At 29.3% G+C, this 11,542-nt stretch overlaps 1 long non-coding RNA gene across 1 annotated transcript; it reads left to right on the top strand.

Annotated features, from left to right (window-relative positions):
* Positions 1 to 544: 544 nt before the first annotated feature.
* On the top strand, positions 545 to 1,939 carry LOC130944149 (uncharacterized). The gene is made up of 3 exons (XR_009071977.1): positions 545 to 783; positions 966 to 1,020; positions 1,304 to 1,939. It is a non-coding gene; the product is annotated as an uncharacterized LOC130944149 (long non-coding RNA).
* Positions 1,940 to 11,542: the final 9,603 nt, after the last annotated feature.

Raw genomic sequence — 11,542 nt, 5'->3', positions numbered from 1 at the left:
CGATTATCTTTAAGAAAGTTGCTTAAATTTCCTGTTGTTTGCTGTTGCCATATATTTCTCTTATACAAAGGATTGAGCCTCCATTTTCTCTGTGTATTAGAATTTCTGTCATGTCTTTATATCTTTGAAGCTTGCCACTATCTCCTTTTAACTACAAATACTACAAGAAACTATAGTCTGTGAATTGTGTGAGTGCATTAATCTTGAAAACTGATGTGAAGAAAGCACATATACTCTTCAATTGGATCTTATTATAAACTCCTTTCCTTCATAATCCTTGTTAAAATCTCTTAATTAACAAATAACAGCATTTAGATTGGCTTTTCGACTGCTATATGAAAATTCTATAATACCTCTGAAGCAAAGCTTATTTTATTTGTTAGACAAATATGCCAACATTGCACTGTTCTGTCTCATCCCTTGTGACCATGCTCTTGTCTGATTTCGGGCTATAAACTTGATAATCTTCTGTGTTGCTGCTAAACTTGAGGGAGATTCCTGCTTTAGCTTTACAGACCAACTTATGCTCCCTTTCTGTTGATAGGACTATGAAAGTGTAGCACAAAAAGTTGCAGCGGAATCAAGTTTGTTCTGCCACTACACTGCAATTACCTTTCCCGAGTAGAGCTTATGTTGCAGAAAAGAGAAAACAGAAATGAGTTTCAGTGGTTGGATGAAGTCCAGCTTTTAAAGTTCTGGGCCACCGCTTCATTTGCTGTCTAATATCTGTCCTAAAGGATGCATCTTGTTGATTTGATGAAAATGGTTTTGAAGAGACTGAGTGTATGTGTGATCATTTTCAATATATATTTACTCTCATTTCTTTGTGCTTATATTTGTATGAACTAATAATATTGAAGAATAATGGTTTGTTTGCCTAAACTAGAAAGCCCTAAAATGCTTATTATTGAAATGCATGCTCTTCAGTTGATCCTCAATAACATGAGTCACTGTTTTTATCACAGATTCACTCTCTTTCAAAGTACCTCATAGTTTTCCATGCTTCATAAGCCATTAAAGGTATATCTCTCTCTAATTACGAACTCTGTTGTATAATACTTCTAAGAATATGATGTGAGTAGTTTCTTTACTTGATAGTTTCTAATTCTATGAGCCTGAAACATGAAGTACCAGATTCTCAGAAACGGATTTTAGCTTGTTGGAATGACTGCTTATGAATGCACCAAAAAGCACATGATTGATATCTAGTTTACCAGCATCAAACATGTTTAAGTTAGGCATCAAATTTAACCAATTATTTTTTCACTTATCACCATCTTTATTTCCATTTTGTATGATGCAGGCATTGAACCGATGACCACTCCAACCATGGAGAAATCAGAAATAAAACTTTACATATGTTGGTTGTTCACTTTATATATGTTGTGTTTTATATTCATATCATCTTTCTTACTATATATTCTTTTCAAATTGGGTTTTTTCCCAACAAAACTAGACATAAGAGTACAATAAGACTAGACCTAAGTGAAGAGTATGATTAGTGTCAGAATCTTTGCTGATGACAGTTGGCAGTAGGCACTAACTGTTGCTAACAGACATGGTAACTACCTAAGGGTCAAAAGACTTGTATAGCAAGCCATCCACCTTCTATATATATGTATATCATGATACGTGATCTATCTCTTGTTTCGGTAGAATAACACAACCACCACAGCAGCAAAGCCTTATTCTACTAGGTGGGTCAGTTATATGGATCAAATAACGACATTCCACCACACTGTTGTACCTCATTTCTATATACTCAACCACCACCCTGTTGTACCTCATTTGTATATACTCAACCAGCAGACTATCTCCTAACTATGCATCTGAAGAACATTGTTATTTTACAAAATTCAGCTTCTTTTACAAGATATCATGCATCCTCTGCTAGAATGTGAGAACTTAAAGTTGACCATAAAGCTTAAGTTAGAATCTTCCTAGAACATATCATAACCAAAAAAGGCCACATTTTAGTGAGCTTTTGGATGAAAATAGACTGAAATGTAATACCTGGAAGTCCCAAGGTACATCAAATATGATAACAATGTTTAGCATAGAACGAAGATCAAAGCAATCAAGTAATCAGAGAATCAGACAAAGATGGTAAAAATAAGCCATGCTGGGGAAACCAGTATTCTCATTCAACAATGTGTAAACGGCAAACAGTACACCCTAAAGAAAAAGAAAACTCACCAAAAACAGAACAATAATAAACATCCAATTTCTTTTCTTCTTTTTGTCACAACACAACATAGTAATTGAAAATGTAAGGAGGAAGAAGGAATCCATCAAATCTAAATGAATAGACTAGTATTGCATGATGTGTGATATTCAATAATTTTATGTCATCTGAACCAACCAACCTTATGACCAGCAGCATCAACTTTGGCGAGTTCTTTGGCGGAACACAACATAGCATATCACTGCTATGAATAACAAAGTTGCATTGGCTGTGACGAACCACGAGAAGTGATCAGCTACGACCCACAATATGGCTTCGAAAGCAATGAGAGTGGAACAGATCAGGAGAGTAGCAGTCACCCAGCTGGGATTGGGTGTTCTTGGAGCAATGAGAGAGCAGAATTTAGCAATGTGGTAAACCAACATTGCTAACAGGTGCTCTTTGTAGGGATTAACAGGTAAAGCTTCACGCAAAATTGCAGTTGCATCTTCAACCAAATTGACTAGATTTTGCAAGCTGCAAGATCAGGATACACTACTATGATTAGCGAGTGGTAACGGTGTGTGTGAGTTTTGATTTTGGATGAAATCAAGTATAAAGTGAATTTTTTAATTATTTTTTTTATAATAAAACAGATAAATCTTTTAAAAAATTGTAATGGATTTATATATTTTGAAAATAAATATTATCAAAATAAAATAAATATTATACATTAAAAATAAAATAGTCATTACATTTGTCATATACGATTAATTTGGATAAGTTACAATACTAATCCTATTCGTGAAAATCCAATTTGATCCAATTCGTTCAAATAAGATTAGCAATTCGATCCATAACTAATCAGATTAAAAATAGTGTGGGTTGAGTTGTAACCTGCAAGTAGTGTTAGGTCCAAATTTATGTCAAACTCAATCCGATCATTGTCGATATCCTGATATATTATAGTATGTAACTAAAAATTTATACACAATAAAATTAAAAGAGATTGAATCCATTCAATCCCATTTATAATTTTGTACATATATAGTAAAATTGATGGATTGATGATTACACTATTTATAAATTTATATGAATTTTATTGTGATTTTGTTGCTTTTATTTTTAATATGGACTTAATTTTGTATTTTGTTTTTAGATATATTTATGAAATATGAAATGATTAAATAATGTGTTAAAAATAATTTTCTTATAGTTAAGATAGAGTAAAAAATTTTAGAATGCGAATAAAATTAAAGCTAAAAGATTCTTAATTCGTAAATAAAATAAAATTAATACTTATTGACTTTTGCAGTTAAAAGCCAAGTCATGCAAGCTAGATTTGTTAAAAAAATATTTAAAGTGAGGAAATTATTAAAATAAAATGATAAATTAATTATCATTAAAATTATAATTTTTATAATATATTTATTCTATTTTCTTGATCTATGAGTGATTAGATTTTTACTTTTCACTTTATCAGCCTACTTAAGTTACAATATTAAGTGTAAAATATTTATTTATTTACCTTTATCTTCATTATGTAAAATATTTTGACTTTCAAAATGATTGACTAGTCTATTAGCAACATATCAGATTATACTATACACGCTTCTTTGGATATTAAACGGGTCAATTTAATTAGATTAACAGAAAATTGGTTATTAGACATATCTAAGTTTTAACATAAAAAATCGATTGAAAGCAGGGCTTATAATATATATTCTACTCGTAGATATTTAATTCGGACCAATTTGTTAAGGTAGAATTATTTATTCTATCGAGTAGAATATGGATTTAGGGTTATTCAATGACAAATCTAAAAAATTTTAGTAGTAAGGACAAAATTTATATAATATGATGATAATTTTTATAATAAAAATAATATGTGTATATAAAAAATTAAATATTAAATTATCTATTAACCATTATATATCTGTGTATAAATACATGTATTGTTTAACTTATTTTCAATGTATATTTTATATTTTAATATATATTTTATACAGATAATTATTTTTCATGTACATATAGTATGATTATTATTATGATTATATTTTGTTATTGTAAAATATGATTAGCTTTTAAAATATCTAATATACAAATTAAAATATTAAAATAATAATTTATAATTTAAAATTCTATTATTTTAGGTTTTATATTTTTAAAAAATTAAATAATTTTTTTCTTAATACTATCATCAAAATTTCTCTCTTTCCATATATATTACTAAACAATTATTTAAAAATTCAGTTCCTAACATAATTAGAAGCCGACTCTTATTGATATTCATAGTTAAATTTTTTTTTCAATTAATACAGTTGCTACGCAAAAATTAACGAAAAAATTAAAGCTAATTTGAAAAGAAGATAAATAATATTCTTTTGAGTTGATTTTTAAAAAAGAACACTAATTTCGTTTAAATATGAGAATTGATCATTCTAACGAATATCTAATATAAAATTTTTAAATTGATGATTAAGTACCAAAAGTTGAGTAAAAAATGATTGTAAGGTCAAATTTAATAATCTAATGGGGGAAAATAAATATTACTATATACTACTAAAAAAATTTCAAATTGTAGTGGGGTGCTTACCCCCACACCCCTACACTTGGAGTCGTCCCTGACTCTACCCTATCCTACCCGCACCCCTAATATATTATATATATACGCTAAAAGTTATATATGTAGTGAAGAAAGTGAATCTTGAACTCACAATCATCCTCTTATAAAAACTTGAAATAACCACTAAGTTAGTTGATGATCATATTATTTATAATTTTATATTGGATTTCTTTAATATTTTATTGTTTTTAATTTTCATTTGAACTTAATTTTTTATTTTCTATTTTTTTAATATGTATGAAATTTGAAATGGTTAAATTTTATATTTGTTTAAAAAAATTTTATGTTTCTACGAGTAGAGTCAGATAGGGTAGGGTTTAGAACTTTAGAGTGTGAGTAGGATTAGGATTGAGAAATTCTCAACCCGCGAATAAAATAGAGTAGAATTTTAAAAAAATTTTCGACTCGCGATTAGAATTAGAGTAGAGTTTAAACCCTACTCTATCCTATCCATTACCAGTCCTAGTTGAAACTTGAGAACATACCTAAAATAGGTTAAAGAGTCATTAAATCTAATTTGTTTTTTTTACCAATGAACCAATTTCAAATAATATAAAATTAAAAAAATATTCTTTAAAAATATATTTTATATAAAAATATATTATTTTATTTTATCTAATTATTTAAATATCTAAGTTTATCAATTTAATAGCCGATTTGATTTACAAAACCTGAATAATATACAAATCATTTTAAGCATTTTAAGCATTTGTTTTCTTAGAAGACTCTTTCTTTTAAAAAAAAAAAGATCAATAAGGTCACCTCTTCGAAGATTATTGTTACTAAATAGAACTATATTACCAGTTACTAGTACTACTACAGGGAAAAAGATTTGAATTTGATTCTTGAAAATATAATTGTGTATACTTTAATTTCTAAAATATTAAATGTTCTAATTTAACTCATAAAATTATATTTTACAGATTATGTTACTGCCAGCTCATTTAGTATTACAATTTTAATAGTCAAAAAATGATTATTATTTTATAAATTCTGATTTATAAAAAATTTATGTATGATATACTAATTTATGAAAAATAAATTTGTTATAGAAAAGTTGATATCTATATTTGAATTTGAATTTGTTTATAAATTCTAATTTGATATTTTTTAATTTAACAAATGTTAATAAGTTTATAATTAATATAACATAATATCGGAATTAATTTAAAATATATATATTTTTTTTAGTTTTCTTAGAGTGCACATGAATCGGGTGAAACTGGGTTCGCCTTGACCCGGACCCAACTCTAAATAATGATTGGGTCTATTTTTAAGACCCTTAACTGATCCTAAATCTCATAAAATCATACCAAATTAATCCTTAAAATGTTCGAATCTAAACCGAATCTTCAGACTAGACCGGACCATATATACAACCCTAATGTTAAGCACACGTTATAAATATTAAAGTTTAGCTAATATGTGATAAACTTATTATTAATAAAAAATATAAAAAATTAAAATTTTTAATACATTTGTTTTATTTTTATTAAATAAAAATATTTAAAATTTTTCACTAATAATAAATTTATAAACCTTAAATATAAACCAGCCAATCGTTACACCATATCATTTATAAATTAGCAAGGGAGTGTGACATTAGTCATTTGGAAGTCACAATATCCATTTTCTATTTTCAAATCCAAAAAATGTATCAAGACATGAACTAAAATTAATATTTTTAAAGATAACAATTATCCAAACCCAAAAAACTCTAAACCCTTGAAAGTTAAAATAATAAATGAATAAATAATTAAAAAGAAAGGCCTCTGCTTTTCCCTCTCTACGTTGAAATTTGCATTGTTGCTCCGGTGCTTGTGGACAGAGCTCTACTCTTCTTCAAACGTTTCGCTCTTTCTTGCTAGAAACTGTGACTCTGCATTTCTAAATCTACCGGTTTGGCTCAGCTATGTTTGTTTATTTTATGTGTTGTTTATGGCATTCAACTTGAGCTCTACCAGATTATTAGCTGTTTACAACTTAAGATAATTGTAGTTTGAGTCCCATTTAGAATAATTAAAGAATATATTCACGAATCGTGAATAATGAATGGTGAATGGTATATGTAAATTTGAATTCAAAGACAACATATATTTGTTTACATTCTTTAGATGCAACACAATGATTTAGAATTAAAACCGCAAATGAGTTCTAGTCTCAAACCGAACTGGCCAGTGCAGTCGGTTCTGTTCCTAAGTTTCACCAAATTAAAGTAATATAACTGAGCAGAGCAAAGTACAAATATAAACACTAATGCAATGATAATATACATAGGGATCACGTAGTCGAAGGAGTCCCGTTACCTGACATCCATGGCTGGTATTGCTTCTATAACTCTGTCGAACACGCAAATTGAATCCTTTTTTGTGTGTATTTTTGTTTCGATTTGGTTGTGGGAGAGAAAAAAGAGGAAGGGTGCCAGGGAGAGAGGGAGTTGATGAGGATTCAGATAGAGTCCCAAGCCTTAATAAAAAGCGCCACAAAATAGAGGAAGTGTGAGAAATTATAGAAATGAACACAAGAAGGTCATAGCTATAGTCATAGCAAGCTAAGAGGAGTTTCCAAATAATTTAATTATGCTACTTTGTCAGCTTCGTCGTTCGTTCCAAATAATATAAATAAAATGATATCTCATGAACGTGTTGGTTTCCAAATTCCAAAACCTCTGGTTTGTATAATTAAATAATGTATTATATCTTTCGTAACCTTATTTTTTTTTATCATTTTTAATAAAAAAATTTCAAGTGTTATATTAAAATTAGAAGTTTAATTAAAAAAATAATTTTATGTTTAATATCATTTATAACCAAAAATAATTTTAAAAAAATTATTTATATCAAATATCTTTTTATAAAACTTTAAGTTTTATCTTTTATTATTATAAAAAATATAGTATAAATAATATAAATCAGTTTCTCTAATACTTCTGATATATGTATTTAAAATAAATTAGTGAATATAGTATATAAGATATATTCATATTAATAAATAATTTATTTAATATCATAAGAATATAAATAAATTTAATATAATCTAATTTTATATATTTTTATTACATTCAGTTAAAAATTATTATAAAAATTAAAGTATTCTTTATATGATAATAAGTGTAAAAATTAAGGAAAAATATAAAAAAAATAACAAAAAAGATTCCTCAAACACACCAATCAATTCCTATATAATTAGTGACCCAAAAAAAAAAAATTCCTATATAATTATAATCAATTCCTATATACCACCAAGCCAAGGAGGACCCTGAACACGAAGTCAAGGAAGCAACTAAAACAAAACAAAAGAAAAACAAGACAGAAGAGAAGAGAAAACCGTGTCTCTTGGTGAGTTTTGATTTAGCATCAAATCAAGTATAAAGTGAAATCTTTTCTCTTTCTTTTTTTTTTATATTATTATTATAGTTTAATTTTAATGTACTGTGACACTTTGACTGTGTAAATTTTTTAGCATTTAGGCCGGACATACAATTATGTTCATTTTTTGGATGATTTCACGAGGTAAATATAAATACTTATTTTTAAATAATTAGATGCATTGCGTAAAACTGTTTTATACTGATCCTGTTTTAAATAATTCCTACCCAAAAGACAAATGCTTGATTCTTTGGATATATTTTACCATATTTTTGGTGGAAAATTAATATTAATATTAATCACTGATATTGCAGTTAGTGAAAACAGTCTTGCGGAGGGTAGATCACATTCTTAAAACACTTGATTGGAAAACAGACAACCTTTCTACTCAAATGAATAGAATGGGGATGCATGTTAATCTAAATAATTTAACTTACCTATAGTCTCCGGCTCGAATGTTAAGAAGACAAAACAAATTATTTTCTCCAATAAAGTATGAACTTATTTTTTTATACTTTTGTTCAAAAAAAGTTACCAGACATTTAGATATATAATTATATATATTAGCCGAAAAAAGGAAAATTTCTTTCTCAAATATAAATATGGGTGACAAGACAAAAAAAGTTAATAAAAATTGAATTATACCAAAGCATATCAGATAAATTGTCAGTTGTCATCTTTAATGAGTTATGATTGTTTGCCACACTTAAGGATGTTGAATGTTGACTTTTGCAACTAAGAGTCAAGCTGGTAGAATTTTTGGATATAGAATGTTGACTGTAAAATATCTATTTTTAAGCGATAGGAGACACGATGATCATTTTTTTTATTTATTTAAAAAAAATATAGAATCGAATAAAAATTGAAAAAAATTATTTATTTTATACAAAATTATTAACTGCAGAAGTTCATCCTTATGAAATTGAAAGATGAAAAAATCGTGGACTAGATTTGATTTTGGTGAAGAAAATAATATTGGAGTGGAAGAAGAAATACAAAACCTAAAATTGAAAAGCAACCACTTGAGTACAGGAGGAGTACATATTGTTATGCACTATTTATAGTTATTAGAAAATTAACTTTACTAAAACCTAACTCAATATGGTAAATAAATTAACTATGGTTATTCAGCCATAATCAGTTACAGCTTGTTTTTGTAAGCCATTAGATACCAGCTTAATATCATCTCCAACATCCTCCCTCAAGTTGAAACTGATTGAATTAGTTGCAAGTTCAGCAACATTATTATCATCCTCCCTTGAATTAAGGCTTGTTGAAACATTTATCCTGATATCATCATAATAGCGTGTAAGTCAAGCATGCCCAACTTGAAAAGTAAAGATTCGAAGACACCCGGTGATAACGCTTTAGTAAGTAAATCAGCCGTTTGATGAGCTGATTTAATAGGTAGCAATTTCAGCACTCACTGTTTGAGACTTTTCACGAACAATGTGACAATCTACTTCAATATGCTTGGTTCTTTCGTGAAAAACCGGATTAGCTGCAATGTACAGCGCAGATTGATGGTCACAATAGAGATTGATTGGGTGAGGATGAGATACATGGCAGTCATTAAGAAGATAAAGAAGCCATTGACCTTCCCGAGTTGCTTGTGCCATGGCACGATATTCAGCTTCTGAAGAAGAACATGCTACAGTTGTTTGCTTCTTACTCTTCCAAGACACTAATGAAGAACCTAAGAAAAAACAATACCCAGTTATTGATCGACGGGTATCGGAACAAGTTGCCCAATCTGAATCAACATAACCAGTCAATTTGAGATCATTATTTGAAGAGAAGAAAAGACCCTTAGAAGGAGATTTCTTGATGTATCGAAGAACATGTAGTGCTGCCTTGTAATAGTTATCAGTTGCACAATCCAAAAATTGGCTGAGCTTCCCAACTGCAAAAGCAATGTCTGGACGAGTATTGGTGAGATATAACAGTCGTCCGAGTAGTCTTCTATATTGTAATGGATCTTGTAATCTTGTGCCACTCTCCTTAGAAAGTTTTCCATTATACAGCATAGGAACTGAAGCAGATTTAGCTTCCAACATACCATATTCCTCAAGTAAATCAAGAGTATACTTACGTTGATACAAAGCAATCCCTTCAGAACTACGGGCAACTTCTATTCCAAGAAAAAATTTCAACCGGCCTAAGTCCTTAATACTAAATTCAGCATCAAGAGCCCTTTTAATAGCTTCAATTTCAAATAAATTATCTTCAGATAAAACAAGATCATCAACATAAACAATAATAATAGCCAAGCCGAGGTTAGTGTGCTTGGTGAACAAAGAGTGATCATGAGGAGACTTGATAAAGCCATGTTGCTGAAGAAAACCACTTAATCTTAAATTCCATTGACGGCTTGCCTGTTTCAAGCCATATAAAGAACGATTCAACTTACAAACAGCACCATTTGAAACATCGAGACCTTGGGGGTTTCATATAAACCTCTTCTTGCAACTCACCATGCAAGAATGCTGTATTAACGTCTAATTGGTGAAGTTTCCAATTATGTACCGCAGCAAGAGTAAGAATAAGTCGCAAAGTAGTGATTTTTACAACCGGACTGAATGTATCAAAGTAATCATAGCCAACTCTTTGACGAAAACCTTGAGCCACAAGACGTGCTTTGTGGCGTTCAACACTACCATCTGGGTGAAACTTCACTTTAAAAACCCACTTGCATCCAATGAGGCGCTTTCCAAGAGGCAAAGAAGTGATAGACCAAGTTTTATTCTTTTCAAGAGCAAGCAATTCCGCACTAATTGCATTTCTCCAGCATTCGTGCTGCACAGCTTGTTCATAAGTCTTCGGTTCAACTGTTGTGGTTATTGCTAGGAAAAAGGCTCTATGGGTAGGGGATAGCTTCCCATAATCCACCATGTGAGATAGACCGTACCGCTTGGAACATGATTGGTTACTAGAGCTTCCTGTTCTAAGTAACATACAATGATAATCTTGAAGATAAGAAGGTGGTTTATGTATACGAGTTGATCTTCTAAGATCCTGATGATGCATGTTATCATTTGAATGAGAATTAGATGATGCATTATTTGGTGGACTAGGAGAAACTACATGTGAATCAGTAAGTGAGGTAGGGTCCATAGGATCATGAAAAAAATTAATATTTACATGAGATGGATGAAATGCATCTAAAGAATCATAAGTGAAAAGATCAAATTCATTAAAATTAGAATCAGCAATAGGTAGAGAAAAAGCACTTATAAAATTTTTGGTCATATCATCATGAAAGGATTTATAAGGAAAATAATGTTCATAAAACTCCATATTTCGAGACAAAAATAGTTCTCTAGTGTGAATATCAAACAAAATATATCCTTTTGTGCCAGGTGGGTAACCAAGAAAAATACTCTT

Source organism: Arachis stenosperma, chromosome 1, assembly GCF_014773155.1.
Source record: "Arachis stenosperma cultivar V10309 chromosome 1, arast.V10309.gnm1.PFL2, whole genome shotgun sequence".
NCBI classification, from domain to species: domain Eukaryota; kingdom Viridiplantae; phylum Streptophyta; class Magnoliopsida; order Fabales; family Fabaceae; genus Arachis; species Arachis stenosperma.
This window is presented reverse-complemented; position numbering and strand designations above follow the sequence as displayed.